Raw genomic sequence first — 27,323 nt, forward strand, 5'->3', positions numbered from 1 at the left:
GTCTGACACTGTTTCCACTGTTAACCCATCTATTTCCCATGAAGTGATAGGACCAGATGCCATGATCTTCGTTTTCTGAACGTTGAGCTTTAAGCCAACTTTTTCACTCTCCTTTTTCACTTTCATCAAGAGGCTTTTTAGTTCCTCTTTACTTTCTGCCATAAGGGTGGTGTCATCTGCATATCTGAGGTTATTGATATCTGTCCCGGCAATCTTGAGTCCAGCTTGTGCTAATTCCAGCCCAGTGTTTCTCATGATGTACTCTGCATAGAAGTTAAATAAGCAGAGTGACAGTATACAGCCTTGATGTACTGCTTTTCCTATTTGGAACCAGTCTGTTGTTCCATGTCCAGTTCTAACTGTTGCTTCCTGACCTGCATATAGGTTTCTCAACAGGCAGGTCAGGTGGTCTGGATACTAACACTACTATCCAAAGATGGAGTTATAAAATTTCAATTAAAAAATGGAACATAAAGTAATTAGCCTCCAATTAAAATAAATAAATTTATATTTAAAAAAATGGAACAAAATCAGGAATAACATCAAACTGAATGAAGTGTGGAGAAATGAAAAAAGTGGAGAAAACCACTAGACCATTCAGGTATGACCTAAATCAAATCCCGTATGATTATACATTGGAAGTGAGAAATAGATTTAAGGGACTAGACCTGAAAGACAGAGTGCCTGATGAGCTATGGATGGAGGTTCGTGACATTGTACAGAAGACAGGGATCAAGACCATCCCCAAGAAAAAGAAATGCAAAAAAGCAAAATGGCTGTCTGAGGAGGCCTTACAAATAGCTGTGAAAAGAAGGGAAGTGAAAAGCAAAGGAGAAAAGGAAAGATATACCCATTTGAATGCAGAGTTCCAAAGAATAACAAGGAGAGATAAGAAGGCCTTCCTCAGTGATCAGTACAAAGAAATAGTGCATCTTTTAACCCAAATAGTTAAATCTCTTCAAGAAAATGAGCGATACCAAGGGAAAATTTCATGCAAAGATGGGCTCGATAAAGGACAGAAATGGTATGGACCAAAGAGAAGCAGAAGATATTAAGAAGAAGTGGCAAGAATACACAGAATCACTGTACAAAAAAGATCTTCACGACCCAGAAATTGACAATGGTGTGATCACTCACCTAGAGCCAGACATCCTGGAATGTGATGTCAAGTGGGCCTTAGGAAGCATCACTATGAACAAAGCTAGTGGAGGTGATGGAATTCCAGTTGAGCTATTTCAAATCCTGAAAGATGATGCTGTGAAAGTGCTGTACTCAATATGCCAGCAAATTTGGAAAACTCAGCAGTGGCCACAGGACTGGAAAAGGTCAGTTTTCATTCCAATCCCAAAGAAAGGCAATGCCAAAGAATGATCAAACTATCAAACAATTGCACTCATCTCACACGCTAGTAAAGTAATGCTTAAAATCCTCCAAGCCAGGCTTCGGCAATACGTGAACTGTGAACTTCCAGATGTTCAAGCTGTTTTTAGAAAAGGCAGAGAAACCAGAGGTCAAACTGCCAACATCTGCTGAATCATCAAAAAAGCAAGAGGTTTCCAGAAAAAGATCTATTTCTGCTTTATTGACTATGCCAAAGCCTTTGACTCTGTGGATCACAATAAACTGTGGAAAATTCTGAAAGAGATGGGAATACCAGACTACCTGACCTGCCTCTTCAGAAATCTGTATGCAGGTCAGGAAGCAACAGTTAGAACTGGACATGGAACAACAGACTGGTTCCAAATAGGAAAAGCAGTACGTCAAGGCTGTATATTGTCACCCTGCTTATTTAACTTACACTCAGAGTACATCACAAGAAACGCTGGGCTGGAGGAAGCAGAAGCTAGAATCAAGATTGCCGGGAGAGATATCAGTAACCTCAGATATGCAGATGACACCATCCTTATGGCAGAAAGTGAAGAAGAACTAAAAAGCCTCTTGATGAAAGTGAAAGAGGAGAGTGAAAAAGTTGGCTTAAAGCTCAACATTCAGAAAACGAAGATCATGGCATCTGGTTCCATCACTTCATGGGAAATATATGGGTAAACAGTGGAAACAGTGGCTCACTTTATTTTTCTGGTCTCCAAAATCACTGCAGATGGTGATTGCAGCCATGAAATTAAAAGACGCTTACTCCTTGGAAGGAAAGTTAAGACCAATCTAGACAACATATTAAAAGGCAGAGACATTACTTTGCCAGCAAAGGTGCGTCTAGTCAAGGCTATGGTTTTTCCAGTGGTCATGCATGGATGTGAGAGTTGGACTATAAAGAAAGCTGAGTGCCAAAGAATTGATGTTTTTGAACTGTGGTGTTGGAGAAGACTCTTGAGAGTCCCTTGGACTGCAAGGACGTCCAACCAGTCCATCCTAAAGGAGATCAGTCCTGGGTGTTCATTGGAAGGACTGATGCTGACTGAAACTCCAATACTTTGGCTACTTGATGCGGAGAGCTGACTCACTGGAAAAGACCCTGATGCTGGGAAAGATTGAGGGCAGGAGGAGAAGGGGACGACAGAGAATGAGATGGTTTGATGGCATCACCTACTCAAAGGACATGGGTTTGGGTGAACTCTGGGAGTTGGTGATGGACAGGGAGGCCTGGCATGCTGTGGTTCATGGGGTCGCAAAAAGTCAGACAGGACTGAGCCATTGAACTGAATTGAACTGAATGAAGTGTTTGTAAAAACTGATGAGTTAACAATATCACCCAGTGCCTCAGTGGTAAAGAATCTGCCTGACAATGCAGGAGATATGGGTTCAACGAGCACGCACACAGGGTCATGTTTTAGAAAAGTATCAACAGGTTGTTGGAAAGCAAAATATTTGAAAGATGAAGCAGCCACAAATCATTTGTGAACGTATATTGTTTTCTGATTTAGTTTCAGAAGGAAAGATTAAAGGAAATATGAGGACGAATAATGTGAGTTAACATTTTATTGGCCCCTTCAGAACACAGTTTGCTACAGCCCTTGGGCCAAATACTGCCTCCTCTAGCTCTTATAAGTAAAGTTTTATTGGGATATAACCACATACGTTGGTTACCTATTGTTTATGACTGCTTTCACATTCATATTTTTACGTATCTGGGTTAAAAGTAAGCTTGTTTAATTTTAAAAACAGAGCAGACTGTAATCTCTGACAACTCAATAAATTTAGGAAGAAATTACAAAAGTGGGAACAAATAAAAACCCAAACCACTTGGAAATTTAAAAAATCTAATCAAAATTTAATACGAAGAAAAAAATCAAAACCACAGTTTATACCAGGAATTTAAGAAAAAAAGCAATACCTATTATGCTTCCTAAAAAAAATATGCTGCCAAAACTACATATTTCATTACATAAAGAATGAAAATAAATTTTTGAAGGCATTTAATTAAAAGAAAAGAAACAACATGAAAATCTGAGGTAAGTAGAGAAGGAGATTTTAAAAAATAAAAAGTAGGCTCAAAAGACATGTAAGATTAATGGTTGGAAAGCAAACAGATTAGAGGATAGGATGAGCCAATAGCTAATAAAATCAATTAAAAATAGAGATATAAAATATTTTGCAATGCACCTAACAACAGAGCTACATAAAACTAATGAAAAATATATCCACCACCAAAAACATACAATGAAAGCTGACTGAGTTTAAAAGAGAAATACACAAATCCACAATTATAGTTGGTGACTTCCATGACTCTTTTCCTTGTAATTGATAGAACAGTAAAGAAAATCACTTAAACTAGAGAATACCTGAACAAAACCATAAACCGAGCTGACCTAACTAGCACTTCTAGCACACTCTACCTAATAATAGCAAATTACATATTATTTCATGTGCACTTGGCACATTCACCACAATAGACCATATACTAGCCCATAAAAAAAATCTCAGTAAATATAAAAGAACTGCAATCATAGAAAATGTGCTTTCTGATAACACTGGACTTAAACTAAAAATCAACAACAGAAAGATATCTGAAAGTACCTCCACATTTGTAAATAACACAAAAAACACTTGAAAATTCTTTCCATGGGTTAAAGAATAAATCACTAGTGAAGCTAAATTGTACTGAATTGGCTGAAAATGAAAACACAGAATGTTCAATTATGTGGAATAGTGGGAGACAGTGAAAGCTGTACTTAAACAGAAATTTATAGCATTAAATTGCCTGTATGAGAAAATAAGAAAGTTCTTCTATCAAAAATTTAAGCTGAACATTAAGAAAGTAGAAAAAGAAGGGCAGATTAAATATAAAGGAAGCAGAAGAAAGGAAATAATAAAGAGATGTCAATGAAACTGAAAATGGAAAACCAATGGAGACAAGTGATAAAATCAAAAGTTGATTCTTTAAAAAAATAAATAAAAATGACAAACTCCTAGCCAGACAGACCATCAAAGAAAAGAGGAAAGATACAAATCATAAATATCAAGAATGAAAGAGGACACATCACTACATATCCTTGAGATATTAAAAATAAAAAGGGACTATTATAAACAACTTTATGTCAATAAATTTGATAGCATAAATTAAATAAGTTGTTTGCAAGACTAAGTACCAACATTCACTCAAGAAGAATTAGCTAACCCCAATTATCCACTCATTAAGTAAGTTGGATTTGTAATTTAAAGGCCTTTCCGCAAAGAAACATCCAGACCCAAATGGTTTCATTAGAGAATTCTACCAAATATTTACGGAAAAAAATAATAGAAGAGAAATGGAGTATTTTTAATAGGTGATGCTGGAAATAAAAGTGTGCATGCTAAGTTGCTTCACACAGACTGCAGCCTGCCAAGCTCCTTTGTCCATGGGGATTCTCCAGCAAGAATGCTGGAGTGTGTTGCCATGCCCTCCTCCAGGGGATCTTCCCAACCAGGGATGAAACCCAGGTCTCCTACAGCTGACCTGCCTTGGCAGGTAAGTGCTCGACCACTAGTGCTACCTGGGAACAAACGTCTATATGTGAAAAATGAACCTTGACCCTTACCTCAACACCATATACAATAAGCAGCTAAGAACAAAACACAGGAAAAACATTTCATGACTTTGAGTTAGGTCAACCTTTTTTTTCTTTAAGATATGAAAAAAGCACAAAAAGCATACAACAAAAATAATTTGTGATTATTGGGAGTTCATCAAAATTTAAAACTTCTACTCTCCAATGATGTGATCAAGAAAATAAAAAGAGATAGGGACAAGATATTTGCAAAACATCCATCTGAAGAAAGGACTAGTTTCAGAATATTATATAAAAAGGTCTTGAAACTCAATAATATGAAAACAATCCAATTTTTTAAATGGGCAAGTGATGTGAACAAACATCTCTCTAATGAAGATGTGCAGAAAACAGTAACCCATGAAAAATGCTTACCGCCATTAATTAGTCAGGGAAAACCAAGCTAAAATCATAATGAGATCTTAGCCCTCATCCATTCACCTATTCCTATGGCCAAAGGAGAGTGAAAAATGCAAAGTCCTGACAAGGATGTGCAATAATAGGGATGCTATTGGGAACACACAATAAAGCTGCTTTGCAAAACATAAAGGTGGTTTCTGATAAAGTTAAACATATTAACACACTTTACATATAACCCAACACACTCAATCCTGGATATTGAAATGAGAGAAATAAAGCTAAATGTCTCCTGCACAAATATTCACGGCACTTGTGTTTACAGTAGGCAACCACTGGAAGCCACCCACATGGCCACCCATGAATAAATAAACCAGAGCATTTTCAGACAATAAAACATTCCTCAACAAAAAGGAAACAAATGACATGAGTGAGAGCTAAACTTACTGTGGTAATTATTTTGCAATGTACACATATATCAAATCATTACACTGAACATCTTAAAACAAGGCTCTATGTTAATTATCTCTCTATAAAACTGGAAAGAAAAAGAAACTACTGAGACATACAATAACGTGGATAAACCCTGAAAGCACTATGCCTCATGAAAGAAATCAGACTCACAAAGCTACAGTGTGGGATTCTACTTACATGACATTCTGGAAATAGCAAAACTGTAGGGAGAAAAACCAGATCAGTGGTTTCTAGGGCTTGGGGAGAAGGAGGAATTGATCACAAAAGGGAGTGGGGAAACTTTGGAGGAGGGGTGGAAATATTCTATGTCACTATAGTGGTGGTGATTACAGAACCGCACACATTTCCAAACACATTAAACTGTCCTGCTAAAAGGGGTAATTTTTATTATATGCAAGTAATACTTTTCAAAAACCTTAATTAATACTTTATGGGACAAGGCAAATAATGTGGACAAAGATGAAATTAAAATGATATTGCCCAGCATTTTCCCTAACTCTACCACTATTCTATATGAAAATCTTGATGAAGTTCTAACCAACCAGAAACTAACCAATTTAACTGAAAAGGGGAAACCCTGAATAAATCAATAAATGTAAACTGAACTAAACCATATATGACTTGTGTTCTCCTCCTCCAAGAACCAGGGACATACTTTTATGAACAAATATTTTCAGATATTTAAGAAACATAATGTTTGTATCAATGAAATGGTATTAAGCCATGGAAAAAGGAAACACAAACTTAAGAATTCCTGTTTTTAAAGCCAGTCTAACATACAGAGCAAAATTTTACAAAGATACACTTTAAAATCCTCAGGCTAAACTTAGAAACATGGGTGTAAAAAGTTCTAAGTTAATTACTGTCAACCTAATAACCCATTAAAATAACTATACCTTATGATGAAATCAGGTTCATTATGACTGTATAAGATGATTCAATATTAGGAAATGTGCCTTCTTTCATGATAACATTTAAGAGGTCAGAGAGATGGTTTCTGATTCCAGTTTGTTATCCTTCCGCATATCTCATGCAGCTCCCCTGCAATGAACTCTGCTTAAACATCACCTCCTCAGCACAGCCTTCTCAAACTATATTCTTTGTTTTTCACTGAAGTATAGTTTATTTGGGCTTCTTAGGTGGTGTTAATGGTAAAGAACCCATTTGCAAATGTAGACATAAGAGACATGGCTTCGACCCCTGGGTCAGAAAGATCCCTTGGAGGAGGGCATAGCAACCCTCTGCAGTATTCTTGCCTGGAGAATCCCATGGACAGAAGAGCCTGGCGGGCTACGGTCCAAAGCGTTGCAAAGAGTCAAGTGTGCCTGAAGCGACTTAGCATGCACATAGTTGATTTACAATGCTGTGTTAGCTTCAGGTCTACAGCAAAATGATTCAGATATATATAAATATTGACATACATATTCTTTTTTAGATTCTTTTTCATTATATGTTATTACAAAATACTCAGTATAGTTCTCTTTGCTACATAGTAGGTCCCTGTTGGCAATCTACTTTATCTACAGTAGTGTGTATATTTAATTCCAAACTCTTAATTTATCCGTCCCTGCCCCCTCTCTGTCCCCTATGGTAACCAGAAGTTTGTCAAACTAAATTCTTTGAAATTTCACCTCCCTTCCAACCTCACACTGTCATTCACCAGGAAGACAGAGGCTTTGTTTACTGCTTACAGGATTGCCTGGCCCCACTCACTCAATCATTACTTTGCATGAATGTCAATAGTTATCTCCAAGGCTCTTTAAAAACATTCAATATAAATTCCTGATTAAAAAACTTAGTAAAATGGAAATAAATGACTGCTTTTTAACATGATACAAAAGAAAGAAATCTTAAGTCCAAATCTTGCTTCATATTTAATGTTGAAATAATGCAAGATCTTCCATTAGATTAGAACCAGATGACAATGACCTGTATTCTGGGCACAACTGCCAAAGAAATTAAACAAGAGGATTAAATACAAGGTATGTCTGTTGTTAAAATGGAGGTAAAATGATTATTATTTTTAAGTTCAGCCTTGGTGAGTCAGCTGGAAAACAAATCAGGAAAAAAAAAAAAAAACAGAAAAATTTACTAAGGTGGCTGGTTACAAAATTAATATGAAAAAAGCCAATAGTTTCACAATGTACAACAAATAGAAAATATAATGGAAGTAATGACCTGTTTGAAAATGTAATATAAAAAAATACTATACCTGAAAGTCAATAGAAAAAAAAAATCTAGAAACAAACTTAAATAGAAATGTGAATGAAAACAGCTATAGGAATAAAGCTATGCAAATCTATTCAGAAAGATAAAAAATGTCTTTATGATGTCCTAACTAGATGTTGGATAAGAAAGTATTATTAAGGTATCAAATCTTCCTAAATTAATATATATATTCAATGCAAGTACAATATAAATTCAATAGGGTTTATAGATGGGGAAACAGTGGAAATAGTGTCAGACTTTATTTTTTTGGGCTCCAAAATCACTGCAGATGGTGATTACAGCCATGAAATTAAAAGACGCTTACTCAATGGCCACCCACTCCAGTACTCTTGCCTGGAAAATCCCATGGGTGGAGGAGCCTGGTGGGCTACAATCCATGGGGCTGCGAAGAGTTGGACATGATTGAGTGACTTCACTTTCACTTTTCACTTTCATGCATTGGAGAAGGAAATGGCAACCCACTCCAGTGTTCTTGCCTGGAGAATCCCAGGGACAGGGGAGCCTGGTGGGTTGCCATCTATGGGGTCGCACAGAGTTGGACATGACTGAAGTGACTTAGCAGTACTCCTTAGAAGGAAAGTTATGACCAACCTAGATAACATATTGAAAAGCAGAGACATTACTTTGCCAACAAAGGTCCGTCTACTCAAGGCTATGGTTTTTCCAGTGGTCATGTATGGATGTGAGAGTTGGACTGTGAAGAAGGCTGAGCACGGAAGAATTGATGCTTTTAAACTGTGGTGTTGGAGAAGACTCTTGAGAGTCCCTTGGACTGCAAGGAGATCCAACTAGTCCATTCTGAAGGAGATCAGCCCTGGGATTTCTTTGGAAGGAATGATGCTAAAGCTGAAACTCCAGTACTTTGGCTACCTCATGCGAAGAGTTGACTCATTGGAAAGGACTCTGATGCTGGGAGGGATTGGGGGCAGGAGGAGAAGGGGACGACAGAGGATGAGATGGCTGGGTGGCATCACTGACTCGATGGATGTGAGTCTGAGTGAACTCCGGGAGTTGGTGATGGACAGGGAGGCCTGGCATGCTGCACTTCATGGGGTTGCAAAGAGTCGGACACGACTGAGCGACTGAACTGAACTGAACTATACTGCAATTTAACAATATTCTTTACCACTTATCTGGAAAAATAAATAGGTGAGAATATCCAGCAAGTTTTTGAAAAAGAGAAAGGAGATAGGTCTATCAGATATTAGCAGTGTCCTGCAAAAGTCCAAAGTTAAAATTACAAGTATCTATTCCAATGTTCCAATTCATCCCACCCCCAACGTCCCCACCCTGTGTCTACGTGTCCATTGTCTACAGCTGTGTCTCTATTTCTGCTTTGCAAATAAGTTCATCGGTACCATTTTTCTAGATTACATACATATGTATTAATATATTCGTTTATTTCTTTCTGACTTACTTTTGGTGCTCTGTTGTGACCTAGATGGGTGGGTTGTAGAGGGGTGGGAAGGAGGTCAGATAGGGAGGGGATGTATGTATACATATAGCTGATCCACTTTGTTGTACACTAGAAACCAACAAAACTTTGTAAAGTAACCATACCAATTTAAAAAATATGGTTATAGTGTAGAATAGACCAACAGGCAATAAAACAGAATAGACTCCAGAAGTAGAACAGAATTTATATATATATATATATATATAAATTCAGGGTGTGAATGAAACTCACTCATTGTGTCTGACTCTTTGTGACCCCATGGACTATACAGTTCATGGAATTCTCCAGGCTAGAACACTGGAGTGGGTAGCCATTCCCTTCTCCAGGGGATCTTCACAACCCAGGGATCAAACCCAGGTCTCCCACATTGCAGATGGATTCTTTACTGATTGAGCCACCAGGAAAGCCCAAGAATACTGGAGTGCATAGCCTATCCCTTCTCCAGCAGATCTTCCCAACCCAGGAATGGAACTGGGGCCTCCTGCATTGCAGGCAGACTCTTTATCAGCTGAGAATGGGCAATAATAGAGATTATAAGTTAAATAGTTGGGCTCTAGGTTGTAATTCCAGCCCTGCCTCTTCTAGTAATGGGATGATAGGAAAGTTACTTAACTTTTTGGAAAGTATTCTTCTCCCGTGTAGTGAATGAAAAATAGAATAATGGTAGTAACTGCCGTGAAAGCTTTTGATATAATCAAAGAAAATCATGTATAAAAATATTGGGATTCCCAGGTGACTCAACAGTAAAGAATATGCATGCCAGTGCAGGAGGCATAATAAACATGGGTTTGATTCCCAGGTCAAGAAGATTCCCTGGAAGAGGAAATGGCCATGCACTCTAATATTCGTGCCTGGAAAACCCCATGGACAGAGGAGCCTGGTGGCCTACAGTCTACAGGGTCACAAGAGTCAGGCACAACTTAGTGCATGGACACACACACACACACACACACACACAAATATACCATAAGGCCTGACATCAGACATTTAGTAAATAATTTATATAATAAATAAATGTTATTTATTAATAACAATAAATATTATGTGTATAAATATTATACACATATATACATACAAATTAATATATATATAATTATATATAAAATCAAGTTTGAAGAGAAAAGATATAGCGTTAAGACAACAGGACAAACTGCACACACGCTTGTGATGCATGCATGAGGACGTTCATGTCCACCTTTATTTATGATGATGAAACATAATTAGATCACAAGGTTAAGAAAAATCTGGTAAGTGTACATGTAGCATATGAGTGTTCAGTCGTGTCCAACTCTTTGCGACCCCATGGACTATAGTGCGCCAAGCTCCTCTGTCCATGGGATTTCCCAGGCACGAATGCTGGAGTGGGTTGCCATTTCCTACTTCAGGGGATCTTCCCAACCCAGGGATCGAACCCACGTCTCCTTCGATCTCCTGAATTGGCAGACAGATTATTTACCACTGTGCCACTTGTGAAACCCCCAAACATTTGACCTGCACGTTATGCAGTACTCAGCAGTCAATAAAGATGAATCTGGGCGATCTCTACAGTCTGATATGGAAAGATACCTGTTTTTTTTTTGTTTTTCTCCATTCTCCATGGAGAATTCCATGGACTGTATAGTCCATGGGGTCACAAAGAGTCAGACACTATTGAGCGACTTTCAGTCACACTCTGAATTTATATATGTATGTGTGTGTGTGTGTGTATGTGTGTATAAAATTACATATATAATTTTGTTCTACTTCTGGATTCTATTCTGTTGTATTTCCTGTTGGTCTATTCTGCACTATAACCATATTTATTTAAATTGGTATAGTTGCTTTACAAAGTTTTATTGGTGTCTGGTGTGCAACAAAGTGGATCAGCTATATGTATACATACATCCCCTCCCTATCGGACCTCCCTCCCACTCCTAGAATATTGCTGAATAAAGACAAATATTGTATTCAGGTGATACAGTGACATGCAGGTAACAGGAACCCGCAACATACAACTGTGTTCATGAATTTAATTGCCTTCTCTTTCTACGGTGGGTTGAATGGTGACCCCTAAAAGATATGTCCACAGGGGAGCTGCAACTCTGACCTTGTTTGGAGATCGGGTCTTTGCAGATGTTTCTAGGTTAAGGATTTCAGGAGTAGATTGACCTGGATCTGGGTGAGCCCTAAAACCAATGACGTGTCCTTATGAAAGAAAAGAGGGGTATATGATACAGGAAGGAGAAGACCATGTGAGGATGGAGGCAGAGACTGGGCTTATGTGAACACAAACTGGGGAAATGCAAGGACTGTGGGCAGCCGCTAGGAGCTGGGAGAGAGGCATAAGGCAAATTCTCCCCAGAGTCTTAAGAAGAATCCAACCCTGTAATACCTTGACTTTGACTTCAGGCTCCAGAACTGTGAGAGAACAGATGTCTGCTGTTTCTTAAGCCACCAAATTTGTGGTAATTTGTTACAAATGTCACAGGAAACTAGCATACTTTCCAACCTCATCAAATCCCAGTATTTGTCTTTGAAAATCCCCTCATTCACCATGTCCTTCAGCTCCTCTCCCTACTCTCTCACCCCAGAACCCACTGGTCTTCTATTTGTTGCCCATAAGTTAAATAGAAGAAATTGCCTGTGACCTGACCGTATGCACAATTCATGGCTGAGTCTGCCAGTATCTGCTTTGTCAGCTTTTGATTCACCAGTTAGAGAGATAATAGTGGTATCTGTATTAGAGCAATGGTGTCCAATAATAGGGAAATGGGTAAGTAAATTAGGGTCCATCAACTTGATGAAACATTACATCGGCCCTGAGTAAGATAATGATAAAGACTAGCAGCGTGGGGGAAAAAAGGGTTTTGATGTAACACTGAGTGAAAGAAAGTATGTTATCAGATCATATCTACAGTTTAATAATAAGCATGAAAAAAATTCTTCCTACATGTAAGCCTGGACTTTGATTGATTTTTTTTAGGCCCTGGGAAGGTGGGTATGTTTCTTTATCCTTGCATTTAGAGTCTTAGGGATGTAATGGTGTTTGTGCTAGAGTAAAGTAGAAAACAAAAAGGTCACCAAAGCCCACAGGTTTCCTAAATACATCAGAAAATAAAGTTTAAAAACAAAAGTAGGGGGTAGTAGAACATCACCAAGCAGGGACTGGTGGTCCAATGGTTAAGACCTCACCTTCCAATGCAGGAGGTTCAGGTTTTATCTCTGGGAGGGGAGTTAAGATCCCACATGTCTTGTGGCCAAAAAGTCAAAACACAAAACAAACAGTACTATAAAAAAATCAATAGACTTTAAAAATGGTCCACATTTAAAAAAAATCTTTAAAAAACAAACAAAACCAAAACATCACCAAGCAAAAGGCACTGTTTCAAAGCTCTACCAAACTGTTGAGGAGGACTGGCTGGACACTGTCTTTCAGTTATCAATTCAGTCACTCAGTCATGTCCAATGCTTTGCGACCCCATGGACTGCAGCACATCAGGCTTCCTTGTCCCTCACCAACTCCTGGAGCTCGCTCAACCTCATATCCATTGAGTTGGTGATGCCATCCAACCATCTCATCCTCTGTTGTCCACTTCTCTTTCTGTCTTCAATCTTTCCCAGCATCAGGGTCTTTTCCAATGAGTCAGTTCTTCACATCAGGTGGCCAAAGTATTGGAGCTTCAGCATCAGCCCTTCCAATGAATATTCAGGACTGATTTCCTTTAGAATGGACTGGTTTGATCTTTTTGCAGTCCAAGGATTCTCAAGTCTTCTCCAACACCACAGTTCAAAAGCATCAATTCTTCAGCACTCAGCTTTCTTTATAGTCCAACTTTCACATTCATACACGACTACTAGAAAAAACATAGCTTTGACTAGACGGACCTTTTTCAAGTTGGTCATAACTTTTCTTCCAAGGAACAAGCATCTTTTAATTTCATGTCTGCAGTTACCATCTGCAGTGATTTTGGAGCTCAAAAATATAAAATCTGTCACTGTTTCCATTGCTTTCCCATCTATTTTGCTGTGAAGCAAAGGGATCAGACATCATCTTAGTTTTCTGAATGTTGAGTTTTAAGCCAACTTTTTCACTCTCCTCTTTCACTTTCATCAAGAAACTCTTTAGATCCTCTTTAATTTCTGCTGTAAGGGTGGTATCATCTGCATATCTGAGGTTGTTGATATTTCTCCTGGCAATCTTGATTCCAGCTTGTGCTTCATCCAGTCTGGCATTTCTCATGATGTACTCTGCATAGACGTTAAATAAGCAAGGTGACAATATACAGCATTGATGTACTCCTTTTCCTATTTGGAAACAGTCCGTTGTTCCATGTCCATTTCTAACTGTTGCTTCCTGACCTGCATACAGATTTCTCAGGAAGCAGGTCAGGTGGTCTAGTATTCCCATCTCTTAAAGAATTTTCCACGGTTTGTTATGATTGACACAGTCAAAGGCTTTAGCATAGTCAAGGAAGCAGAAGTAAGTGTTTTCCTGGAATTATCTTGCTTTCTCTATGATCCAAGGATATTAGCAATTTGATCTCTGGTTCCTTTGCCTTTTCTAAATCCAGCTTGAACATCTGGAAGTTCTTGGTTCACATACTGTTGAAGCCTTGCTTGGAGAATTTTGAGCATTACTTTACTAGCGTGTGAGATGAGTGCAATTGTGAGGTAGTGTGAACATTCTTTAGCATTGCCTTTCTTTGGGATTGGAATGAAAACTGACCTTCTCCAGTCCTGTGGCCACTGCTGAGTTTTCCAAATTTGCTGGCATATTGAGTGCAGCACTTTCACAGCATCATCTTTTAGAATTTGAAATAGCTCAACTGGGATTCCATCACCTCCACTAGCTTTGTTCGTTGTGATGCTTCCTAAGGCCCACCTGACTTCACACTCTGGGGTGTCTAACTCTAGGTGAGTGATCACATCATTGTGGTTATCTGGGTCATGAAGATCTTTTTTGTATAGTTCTTCTGTGTATTCTTGCCACCTCTCTTATTATCTTCTGGTTCTGGCAGGTGCATACCATCTTGGTCCTTGATTGAGCCCATCTTTGCATGAAATGTTCCCTTGGCATCTCTAATTTTCTTGGAGATCTCTGCTGCTAAGTCACTTCAGCCATGTCCGACTCTGTGCGATCCCATAGATGGCAGCCCACCAGGCTCCCCTGTACCTGGGATTCTCCAGGCAAGAACACTGGAGTGGGTTGCCATTTCCTTCTCCAATGCATGAAAGTGAAAAGTGAAAGTGAAGTCACTCAGTCATGTCCGATCCTCAGCGACCCCATGAACTGCAGCCTTCCAGGCTCCTCCATCCATGGGATTTTCCAGGCAAGAGTACTGGAGTGGGGTGCCATTGCCTTCTCCGGAAGAGATCTCTAGCCTTTCCCATTCTACTGTTTCCCTCTATTTCTTTGCATTGATCGCTGAGGAAGGCTTTCTTGTCTCTCCTTGTTATTCTTTGGAACTCTGCATTCAGACAGGTGTATCTTTCCTTTTCTCCCTTGCCTTTAGCTTCTCTTCTTTTCTCAGCTATTTGTAAGGTCTCCTCAGACAACCGTTCAGTATGGAGTCTTGTAGTTTTGAATTAGACTCAAGTTCTGATTGACAAATTTACAGTGATAAAAAATCCGTCTGTCAGTGCAGAAGACGTGGGAGATGTGGGTTCAATCCCTGGGTCAGAATGATCCTCTGGAGTAGGAAATGGCAACCCACTCCAGTATTCTTGCCTGGAAAGTTCTGTGGATAGAGAGGAGCCTAGTCGGCTACAATCCATGGTGTTGCAAAGAGTCAGACACAATTGAGCTTGCACGTGTCTATCATACACAAGTTTGGATTGGCAAATTCCTAGTAACTCTGACCAACCACTGGGTATGACACAACCTCAGGTCACCCTGTGTCCCAGGCTGTCCATGACCTGGCCCTCCTGGATCTCACCTCTGCCTCAAACTCCTGTGCTCTTCCTCATGAGAATTCCTCCTGAATTCTCGGACACCCCCCTTTCTTTTTCTTCCCTGCAAACAGACTTAAAAGGGCTATCCCTTTACCTCTTCTTCTGTTTTGGAACCAAAAAAGCTACCTGGCTATTCTTCAAGGTTTAGCTTGAGTACAAACCCACCCTTAAGTCTCTGGAGATTTCCCTGGTCAGTTTGCTTCCAAAAGAAATCTTTGGTTTGTGCAGATAGACAGTGTTCTAAAAATACACCCTGTTCCACGAGGTCACTTGCAGCTCAGAATCTTGTAGACTGGCCCACTTCCCTGGTCTTGCCTCTCCAATATCCCAGGCCAGGTGCAGAAAACCTCAGGGCAGCTAGACTTTCAGGTTCATGGCCTGTGGTGATATCAAGGGCAGGGAGACCTCCAACAGCACCTTATGAATGAGTGATGGAGGCAAACGTCCAAGTGTAGTGGGCTGACGAATGAATGGGAGGGAGAGGAAGTGGAAACAGTTCATTGAGAATGTATTAGTTTCCTCCAGCTGCGGTAACAAACTACCACCATCTGGGTGACTTTGCAAGAGGCATTTATTTTCTGACAGTTATGGACTCTAGAACTCTGAAATCAAGACGGGCAGGGCCATGATCTTTCTGAAGGCTTTAGAGGAGGATCCTTCTAGTGCCTGCCAACCAACCCTGATGCTCTAGACGCGTGAGTCTGTCTCTCCCTTTGTTGTCATGTGGTCTTCTCCCTACGTGTGTGTCTGTGTCCAAATTTTCCTGTTCTCCCCACAGCAGGTCCACTCACCCCGTATCACCTCACCATAATGCAACTCCACCTGCACAGGTCCTATCTCTAAATAAAGTCATATTCACAGTACTAAAGGTTAGGATGTTAACTTCTCTTTTTGGGGAAGGTGCAATTCAAACTACCACAGACAGTGCGCTTCCTGTACTTTTTAGAGATAAAGTAAGAAAATAACAGCTAGATAAAAATAACAATATAGCGCAAAATAATGGAGAAACTAATACCTATTACATTTTAAAAGCTCATTTATATTTTGAGGCAAACATTAGTTCCTGCCTAACACAGTCAAAATGCATGAATAATATGGAGGTAAGGAAGCCTGATGTTTATTGATCCCCTACAATGTTCCAGGGATTTTTATATACAGACTCATTTCATCCTCACAGTGATATAGTCAGGCATTCATATCCCCCTTGTACAAATGAGGAAACTGAAATCTGGCTACTGAGTACTTCAACTGTGGACAGTACAGATTGAAATGTGCTATAAGTGGAAAACACACACCGTGTTTCAAACTCTGTGGATAAAAAGAGCAAAAAATATCTCAGTATTTTTATATTAACTACATGTTAAAATGATACTATTTTGGATTTACTGGGTTAGGAAAACATTACCAAAATTAACATTTTTTTGTTTCTTTAATTTTCTTTGTTTAATGCAGCTACTAGAAACGATTGGATTTATACCCATAGGTCCCAATGTTACTCTATTGAAAGGTGTTCTAACAAGACAGAGCTGAGAAGAACAAGAGTCTGTGTTAGATCCAGAATTAGGACTCCCAGACTGATCATGTGTTTCCCCTTAGGTCTCTGCCTCTACAGTGAAGAACACAAGTTAGAAAACAGTGTTTCACAAACAATGTACAAACGATTAACAAAAAAAGGGGGAGAAATGAACCTAGTCTGCGATCAATGTGTGGTTTGTGGCTGCCACAATGAAAGATAAGAGGAACATGGTGATCAGCTTGCTCTCAGAATCAATGTCTAAATCAGATCAGAACAGAGAGATGCAGATTACCTGAAATGGGGAAGCAGGGCTTCTAGATGATCAGGACATCTGATGCTCAGAGAAAGGGGTCTGCCAGTCAGCAGCACCAGCCAAGTCGGGGAAGTCCCTGCAATGGCCCATACACCAGCCTCATCCATGGGAGAGGCTGTCCTGGCTGGAAGACACTGCCATGTGGTCCTTGGGTCGGTGGAGGTAGACGCTACTAAAAACTCACATCTGTCTCCTCTTGCCTTTGACAAAGGCTCCCAAGCCATCGTAAGGGCTGCCTCCTATTGCAACTCGAACATCAGCTTCAGGAGGAGACAGAGGCTCAGCACATGGTAACTGCTCAGTAAACAGAATGAGTGAGCAAATGAATGAATGAATGACTTCCCATGGGGTGCTGCCTATGGCGAGAGACTGTGACAGTTGTGAGGTTGGTGTTGCTCTGGAAGTACACATGTGGCTTTGTGCGTGCATGTACTGTGTGTGTTTCAGCATTACAACTGCTCGGGCAGGTCCACCCTGCCCAGTGTGTTACAGCCCGAGGTCCAGCCTGCCTTGCCAGGGCTGGAATCCAGTCCAAGCCCGGCTGCACATGCACGTGACTTTGCCTGAGCGCAGGAGCAACTCGGCCTTGAGAGCGGCAGGAAGGAGCGCCCAGGTACCAGCAGAGAAGGGCCAGACTGGGCTGTGGAGCGCAGGTGAATATGTATCTAGAGTTTCTCCTGTTTAAGGACAGTTCTGTTTTAGACCCTCTCCCCAAAGAGAACGTGGCCCATGAACCATGTAAAGAGGAGAGACCCAGTCTGACTTGCCCACAGACTCTGGGTGATGTTGAGTCAGTCATTTTTGGAGATGGGGATCTGGCCTATATATGGGAAGAATAATTACATGGTTCATCGTCCACTGTCCTTTCTAAGGCATCCTCCATTTGTCCTAACCTGCAGGGCTCACCTGTTTCCAGGCACCTCACTGACCTCAGCCTCCTTCCAGCTGAGGCTTCTGGGCCAACAGCCCTTCTGACCAGAAGCGTGGGTTATGATACACCACTAATGGGGGAGAGCGTACACCCAGAAAAACATTAGGTGGCTCTGCTCTTTGATATCATAATCATAGCTTGCAAATGTATCTAAAGGAAATAAAGTAAAAGGAAAAAGCAAATACACAAAGCTGTTTACTGAAGCCTCATTTATACTGGAGAAATGCTGGAGACTGAGTGAATGTCACAGACGGTGCGGCTAAGTAAATCGTGGTCAGGCCACTTGATGGGACATTATGCAGCCGTTAAAATGCTAATAACGTTATAACTATGATATACTTTTCAGTGGGGAAAAAATCATTAAAAACTATAGAGATGCAATAATTACAACTAGATAAAAATTTCATACGCAGAGAGACAGCAACTAGGAGGAGGCATGGGAAAAGAAAAATGTGAGATTCTGAGTAACTGAAATTGTTTTCCTTCTCTGTTACTATTCTCACATTTTATAAATATAAGCCACTAACTTCTGATTACAAATGTAAGGTCTGTGCTAAAATCCAAGTTAACAGCTCTGCGCGGATCTCAATTCATGTGGCATCTGCTGAACCAACCAAATGATAAGGAGATGTGAGAGGGACCGACCTCAAGACATTTCTTTGCCCCAGCAAATATTTTTGTTGCTGCTCTATCAGTGACTTTGGACACCCAGGCTGTCCCAAACCTCCGCAAAAGAAACCTGGAATTTCTCAGCTGGAATCCAGGGTCACAGGTGCACTCTTTTCTGGGCCACAGTCTCAATTCACTGATAGAGACTTAACAAAGACGGAAATGCAGCATTCAAGGGTATACCAAGGATGTTGCTACCTGAGACTCCCATAGGTCAGGATGTGTTTCACACCCGTGGGTTCCTGAGCCCCTGGCAGAAAACACCAGGGTTGATCATTAAGGACTCACAGCTCCATCTCACTCTCCAGCTGAGTGATACGGGTCTGATGGAGTTGGCAGGTTGGTAGAGGGGGAATTCTGTCTCTCAAAAGCCTCAAATAGCAATCGTGATGACCTACTCAGGGCCTAATGTGGGGATGATGTTCTCATTTATGCGTGTGACTGAAGTTCTAGCATGATTAACTGGTGTCACTGAATTCAGTGTCTGTGGGGATGATGTGACAGCCATCAGACCACACCAAGCACAGTGCAATTACAGCAAATTGCAGTGCTCCTGGGCATGGTGAAATAGACTTTGCCATTGCTGCCATGGGCATTTTTTTTTTTCAGGTGAGGACACAAATAGAAAACAGTCTGTAGCTACATCTTTCCTCCCAAGACAGGAATGCAGGAGGGAACTGAGGATGGCATCAAGACATTACACAGGGAGATGGTTCTAGTAAGAATTCTAAATTAAAGAGGGGTGAAGGTATGTGATATGTGCATGAAAGAGGATGGAGTTAGGCAAACGGACAAGGACTAGAAAAGCACAAAGCAAAAGAAAATATCAGGCAGTCTTCCTTCCCATGTTTCTTTTGACTTTAAGTAACTTACCCCTCCAGCTGAAATTTAATAGGTTGGTTTCGGTGGGGGAGGGGAGGGAAAGAAAGACCAAATAAAGTCAGGCGATTCATCAAACATCCCTTGGGCATCCATTATGTGTTAGGTACTGTTGCGGATGTTGGGGGAACATGGGTGAGTAAGACAAAGTTCTTGCCATGAGGTCCAGTGACACCCACCCATCACTATAATGCGATGACAAATACCCTCCAGAGTACTGTATGGGGAGTGTCGAAACCAGCTGGAGGAGGTGCGAGGCAATCTCCTTGAAGAATTGGTGCCTGAGATGCCTTGGGGGGCAGGCATCACCCCAGCAAACAGGAAGAGGGTAAAGCAGAGGGACCTTGAAAGCAGGGTATCCAAGTGCACAACGGAACAGAGGTGAACAGCAGCTTCTGTAAGGAGCCACCAATATACAGTCTGGAGCTGCTGGAATATTGAGCTAGAAGCAAGAGATGTCCAGAAAGGAGACAAAAGAGGTCACGGAGCACAGGGAACGTCCGGGGGGCTACAGTCAGGAGCTCGTGCTACTCTCTGCCAGTGGAAGGAGGCCAGCATTTGCTGGCCTGTGTGGTTGACAGGTGACTCTGAAAGCTGATGTGGAGGCTGGAGCTTGGAGAAATATGACCAAGCACAGGAATATCTAGGAGGTGATGGAGGCATGAATCTTGGAGAAGCTGAGGCCCCAACCAAGGCCAAGGTAGGTTGGAGGGGGAAGTTCAGAGAGACTGTAGTGGCTCTCAGATCTGGCTACACAACGGACTCTTATGGGCTCCAATTATACGTGTGGCCTGGCTCTGTGCCTGAATTTTCTGATTCAGTAGCTTTAAGCAGGACCTTGACCTCCCCGTCTCTGCAAAACTCCAGGGTTTGAAAACTCAGCCAGGTCTGAAAGTAGCTGATTTGAATTGTCAGGTATGCTCTCCCTTTTCCCCTTCCTTCTTTTTTTTTTTTTTTAAGGTCTTATTGAATTTGTTACAATATTGCTTCTGTTTTATGCTTTGGTTTTTTGGCTGTGAGGCATGTAGGACCTTAGCTCCCTGACCAGGGATCCAACCCACACCCTTGCACTGGCAGGCGAAGTCTTAACCACGGGATCTCCAGGAAGTCCCTCTTCCTTCCTTTCTAGAACTGTCTATTAATCACTTCTACAGAGCTAAAAAGTACCATGGAAGTAGAATAAAGGAAAAGGAAAAGGCCATTCATTCATCCTTTTGTTGTTCAGTCGCTCAGTCATGTCTGACTCTTTGTGAACCCACGGGCTATAGCCCATCAGGCTACTCTGTACATGGGATTTCCCAGGCAAGAATACTGGAGTGGGGTTGCCATTTCCTTCTCCAGGGGATCTTCCCCTCCCAGGGATCTAACCTGTGTGTCCTGAGATGGCAGGCGGATTCTTCACCATTGTGCCACCAGGAAAGCCTCATTCGTCCTTTCAGTGTTTCTCAAATGGAAGAACTTTCATGCTCTTAAACACAGATGTGTGGATACCCCATGCTGCAGGATTCCAGCTGGAGAAGCACTGCCCTGAGCATCATAAAATATCAGGGGCTGGATCTGTTCCACACTGACTGAAACTTCAGCTTGAACATGGTCACTAGGCTCTCCTGTCAGTATTTTGATTACAGAAATTATCATCCTGTGGCCCAGGACAGGTGTCCTTTTATTTAAAGACAGTAATTGATTTGAAAATATGAAACTTAATAAACCACCATGGTTGTTTACAGAGAGCCCTGCCTATATTGACATTGCTGGATGTTTGAAAAGGTCCCCCCCCCACCCCAAAGTTGATTTGAAATGGGAAACTTTTTTCTAGTACTGAGAAATATTATCCCAATTTGCAGTCTGCAGTTTTCCTTTGAGACTGACATGCCAGACAGTGCATATTTGTGTCAGATATTCCTGTCAGAACCATTCCGTCCCCCAAAATAGCCATTGGGTCATGTATGCTATTCAGCTGCCTAAGAGGGGAAGGGTGGGGTTTTGAATATCTCTGTTCAGCTGCAGAAATGTTCAAGTTGAGTGGGATTTGCAAATAGAAACCATGATGATGAAGCCACCTCTACTGAGGGCCATGAAGCCTCCCCCTCCCACTCTAAACACACCCACTTTCCCTGCCCACCGCCCTGTGCCTGCCCTTGTCCATCAATAGTGGTTATGCATCGGGAGACACAGGTTCGATCCTCGGGTTGGGAAGATCCCCTGGAGGAAGAAAGAACAACCTACTCCAGTATTCTTGCCTGGGAAATCCTATGGACAGAGGAGCCTGGTGGGCTACAGTCCATGGGGTCTCAAAGAATTGGACACGACTGAGTGACTGAGCGTGGAACTTATGCTCAATGTGTTGACAGCTCTAGTTGGAAGACACAGTGTGGAGAGTTTCTAGGCCGAGGCTGGTTCGAGGCTTCAGTCCCCTCTTTGTCCCAAGGTTGCCGCTCTAACCCCCATCTGCAAGCTCATGGCTGCCCAGTCAAGTGAGTTGGGCATGACTGGGAAACTCAGATCCATTGCACAATTGTTTACTGGCTGCCTTTGGAGAAAGCACAGTGACTACCTAGGTAAGTGGACAGACTTTGTAATCAAAGCTGGTAAGAAATACTAATGACAAGTTATCATCTAATTACCAGTTAGGTGATCTTAGGCAAATGATACTGTTTCTTTAAGCCTTAGTGTCAACAGGGATACTGACCCTCCCTTTGAAGGGCTATAAGGCTTAAGATAAAGTCCATGATGAGAAGCACCTTCAGTGATCCATGATAACGATAACAGGGCTCTTGATGGGTCCCAGTGGGAAAAAAAAAAAAAAAAAGACCTGTAATCCAAGCAGAGCTTAATAAAGGAACTATTTATACTGTAGGAGATGATGGGAACAAGGGCCCAGGCAGTGAGGGGGCATTCAGTAAGGGAGAGAGCAGTGGAGGAAGGAGTAGATTCAAGAGCCTGGAAGGCCACCCTGAGAGGAACTGTGACCCTCCCTGAGGTTGCTGGAGCAGTTATCACACCCTTTCGCCTCTCTTCCTGCCCTTTCCAGGGCACTCCTTTGGCTGAACAGAAAGTAAGAAGTCAAAACAGGTCAGTGATTCCTGAGAGTCTGTCTCCTGAGTCAGAGAGCAGGTACAGAAGAATGGACGGACCTCGAGGAAGGAAGGTGAGGTTCCTGCGGCACTGGCTACTGCCATTCATGGAAGACCTGCCATAGGCCAGCTCCTGAGAACTCAACAGAGAACAAAATATTGGGCTGGCCAAAGAGTTTGTCTGGGATTTTCCATAAGATGTTGGCCAACTCAATAGATTCTCAAATTCTTAAGAATTCTGAGCTTTGTCATAGACGTATATAGAAACAAACGATACCAGCGTTGGGCAATAGATGCTATTATAACATAACAAGAAAGAACCTCTGCTGGGAGCAGGAGCTCTGCCCATGGCAAAGGTCATGAGGAAGGAGGCTCGGCATACGCAAAGGCGGGATCGAGCCTCAGGAGTCCCCCTGGAAATTCTCTAGCATCTACCCCCAAAACCAGAGTCTGCCTACTTTCTGCTTTGTGCTCTCACCTACACCTCTGACTTTACGGAGGCGGGGCGGGGGGGGGGTGGCGCCGGGGGAGGGGGGCTGTCCCCCACTATGTCTCTCTGAAAAAAGAGCTAACTTGCAGCTCCAGTTAATAAAGTTCCTGGGTGTGATAGTGTTTCAACTTACAAACTCCTTTGGAAGTCCTCTAGCCTGACTGAATAGGTTTTTCCGGCCACGTGTGATTGTTCAGAGCCTCCCAACTGTGAAAGGCATGAGATGTTCTAAACTGTCTAAATACAGATTCCTTTGAGCAGTTAAAAGATTGATTAGAAATTGTATTGGTGAAGGGTTTTTCACTTGTTGGGCCAATGTTTGCTGCTAAGTCTCCATATCCCTTACCTGCTGTGTCCCTGGCAGTGTATTGATTAATATAATTGGTGTAAGTAGTAGCTTTAATGTTTGTAACCTTGGACCCTTGAGTTAATTATTTTTCTTGTTATAGCCCACCACACCTTTGCCCTATAGGAATGCAACTTTATCTAATGCTTTTGGAGGGTGGCGCTTGACTAATCACCTTTAGAGAAAAATAAGTTTTCTAAAGAAAGGGTCTTAAAATGTTAACAGGCCTCTGGGCCAGAAGATGATGCAAATCACCTAAACTGTTGCATATGATAAGTTTGCAGGAAGAAAGCCTGGCTTACTGCATGACTCTACCCCTTCCCCCATTATCCTCTATGCATAACTTAAGGTATAAAAACTACTTTGGAAAATAAAGTGCAGGCCTTGTTCACCAAAACTTGGTCTTCCCATGTCGTTCTTTCTCTCACCTTCTGGCTGAATTATTCAGCCTCTTTTCTCCACTGAATTTCTTCACTGAGCTATCCTTATTTAACCACTCTTTATATCCTTAATTAATGTTTAATTAAACAATTGTTTCCTGATCCTCGCCGATGCCGTCCCTGCTTCGAATTCCCTGGATCCACCGGGGCTGGACCCCGGCAAACCTCGAGATCAGGTGTTTCCGAAAACCAGTGTCCCTGAAAGAACCCTGAGCCCTCAGGGTGCTGAAGGAAGGACTGTCTTCAAAAGCAAGGAAGGAGGTATTGAGAAAGCATATCCTAGACAGAGGAAGACAAGAACAGCAGGAGCATGATGTGGCTGTCAGGTAAAACCTATGGATTTGGGAAGGAGGGGATAAGAACAGGGGAGGATGCTGGGGAGGCCAGCAAGAGCTGAATCATTCATACAGGGACCTGTTAGTCAAGTTAGAGAAGAGTTCAGATTCTTCCCTCTTGAGAGCCACTGAGATCGACAGCAGGATTTCTTAAACCGTGGAATGACTAGTAAGATTTGTGTTTCAGCAAAAATGGTTCTCAGCTCAAGGAAAAAGGTATTGGTTTTAATGACCCTGACCCCTAAGAAGTGGCATCTAGGTCCACAGATGTAACTAGGCAGGGGAAGAACCTCACTGCAGCTTAGGGAAATCCTGAGATAGTGCAGGCATATGGCAGGGAGATCATGGTTCTAAAACTGAGGTTCCCAGCAAATGTTCCTAGAATGACAGCAAACCTCAGGCAGAAGATAACTTAGAGCTGTGCTTGTCATGCTGTAATGGGCATCGGATCACCTGGGGATCTTATAACAATGCATACTCTGACTCAGCAGATCTGGGATGGAGCCCAAGATGGCGCATCTCTTTACTATTAATTAATTTTTATTGGAACATAGTTGCTTTAAAATATTGTGTTATTTTCTACTGCACAGCGAAACATATAAGTCATGGATATACTCTAACCACTCCCTGCTGGATTTCCTTCCATTCAGGACACCACAGCGCACTAAGCAGAGTTGCCTGTGCTCTACAGCATGTTCTCATCAGTTGTCTATTTTATATGCAGTGTCCCAATCTCCCAATTCCTCCCCCTCCATCCTTTCCCCCCTTGGTATCCATATGTTTGTTCTTTATCCCTGTGTCTCTATTTCTGCTTTGCAAATAAGGTCATCTCTACCATTTTTCTAGATTTCACATATATGTGTTAATATATATTTTTCTCTCTCTGACTTCACTTTATTTGGCAGTCTCTAGGTCCATCCAGGTCTCTACAAATGGCCCACTTTTGTTCCTTTTTATAGCTAAGTAACCAAGATGGCACATTTCTAAAGAGCTCCCAAATAATGCTGACGACAGGACATACTTTGAGTGGTTTGGCCTTAGAAACCAACTGCCTCAATCTTCTTTACAGATGAGCTAAGAGAGGCCAAGAGAGGGCTTGATGGGTGGTATACCAGAGTTAAGCAAAGGTGCAGCCTATAGGAACTAGCTTAGAGTCTCCCAGTTCAGAGCTCTTGTGTGGTCCCCAGGACCTTCTTGGGAGATTGTTGGAGGCCAGGCCTTGTACTCGCTCCTTGAAGGCAAAAGTGTGAACAGTAAGTTAATGAGGTGGAAGTGTTTCCAGCGCGTCCTTGGAGAGGACAAATGGTTCTGTCAACATGTGTGATGAGCTCTTCACAGAATAGTCTGCTCTGAAGGGACTGGGGTAAGTAAGTTAGTAAGTAAGTGAAAGTTGCTCAGTCGTGTCCGACTCTTTCCGATGTATGGACTGTATCCATGGAATTCTCCAGGACAGAATACTGGAGTGGGTAGCCTTTCCCTTCTCCAGGGGACCTTCCCAACCCAGGGATCGAAGCCAGGTCTCCCGCATTGCAGAAGGGATTGGGGAACCTGACTCAAATCCCTGCTGGGCTGCCAAAGGCCTGCTTCCCAGATACAGCGACCGGCTCAACACAGGACTCAAAGCACACACCCACACTGGTACGATCCATTTGGAGAACAACTTGCCAACATGCTTCAAGAGTTACAAAAGTGTTTGCTCTATTCAACCCTGTTAATTTCAAATGGGTGAATGTCTGAAAAAGGAATACACTGAAAAAGGATTTCCCTGGTTGTCCAGTAGTTAAACTCCATCCTCCCAGTGCAGGGGGGCTGGGTTCAATCCCCGTCAGGGAACTAGATTCCACACGGCACAACTAAGAGTCCTCATGCTGTAACTAAGACCCAGTGCAGTCAATAAAAAGAGAAATACACCAAATAGGGAAAGAAAACCAGCCGTGACATTGAAGGGTTACTGGCAACATACATCTAATTCTTATGAAACTCCCAAATTGTAGGTTTGGTATTACTTCCATGCGCATTTAAAAAAAATTATGCATAAATGGTAACTCAATTTCAGAATGGTTAATGTGTCCCTAAAGTCTCCCATCCAGATAACATTAGAACCAGGATTCTAGATCCAAGTCATTGTTCTGAAGTCCATGTTCTTTCCACCATGATACATCCACCACTATATACATGAGGTTCATTACAGCGTTACAAAAATATGGAAAAACAAGAGAGGAATGCATAAGTAAATTAGGGTATATACACTCAGTGGACAATTAGGCAATCATTAAAAAAGATAAGCAGTTTCCATGGTGCTATAAAAAGCATCATGATCATGATAAAATGCTTAATAAAAAATTACAGTAAAAAATTTTATGTAATTATAGTTTGGTAAAAGATGTAGGCACATTAACAAAGGATAAAAGACAAGGCAAAATAATTGTTGTGCTATGAGAAGAGATTATAGGTGATTTTTCTCTCTGATATCCAAACTTTCTGTAATTCTGTCATAAAAACTGGCTGGGGAAGGCTAGGATTACAGAATGCGTGTACTGGTGGGGCAGGCACAGACTTGCCATGTGTATATACACACATATATTTATGTATATACATATATATACATAAGGTCTTTAAGGAAAGTTCCAATATGGTCTTGAAACCTCTACACATGTTCCTGTTTCCCGTGGCTGTGTTTTAGACATAATCCTGAAAACTCTGTACAAGAGTTGTTCTAGTACAGACTTTCTCACCTCTGGCACCTTCCTCGGGAAGCACCCCAGAGCAGTGGTCTCTTATTCCAAGAAGTAGCACAGATATTAAAAAGAATTACCCTCCAGAATCGCAGATAGCACATTGACACAGAAGGCAGGGCAAAGACAAAGATGGCAGCTGAGCATCACAGATGATGCCATGACC

The 27,323-nt window shown here is 41.6% G+C and overlaps 1 protein-coding gene across 12 annotated transcripts in view; it reads right to left on the bottom strand.

Moving 5' to 3' along the window:
- The window catches only part of PTPRT (protein tyrosine phosphatase receptor type T), a 1,155,533-nt gene that overhangs the window by 350,067 nt on the left and 778,143 nt on the right, over positions 1–27,323 (bottom strand). The gene's annotated exons all lie outside the window — the stretch shown is intronic.

Source organism: Bos taurus, chromosome 13, assembly GCF_002263795.3.
Source record: "Bos taurus isolate L1 Dominette 01449 registration number 42190680 breed Hereford chromosome 13, ARS-UCD2.0, whole genome shotgun sequence".
NCBI lineage: Eukaryota > Metazoa > Chordata > Mammalia > Artiodactyla > Bovidae > Bos > Bos taurus.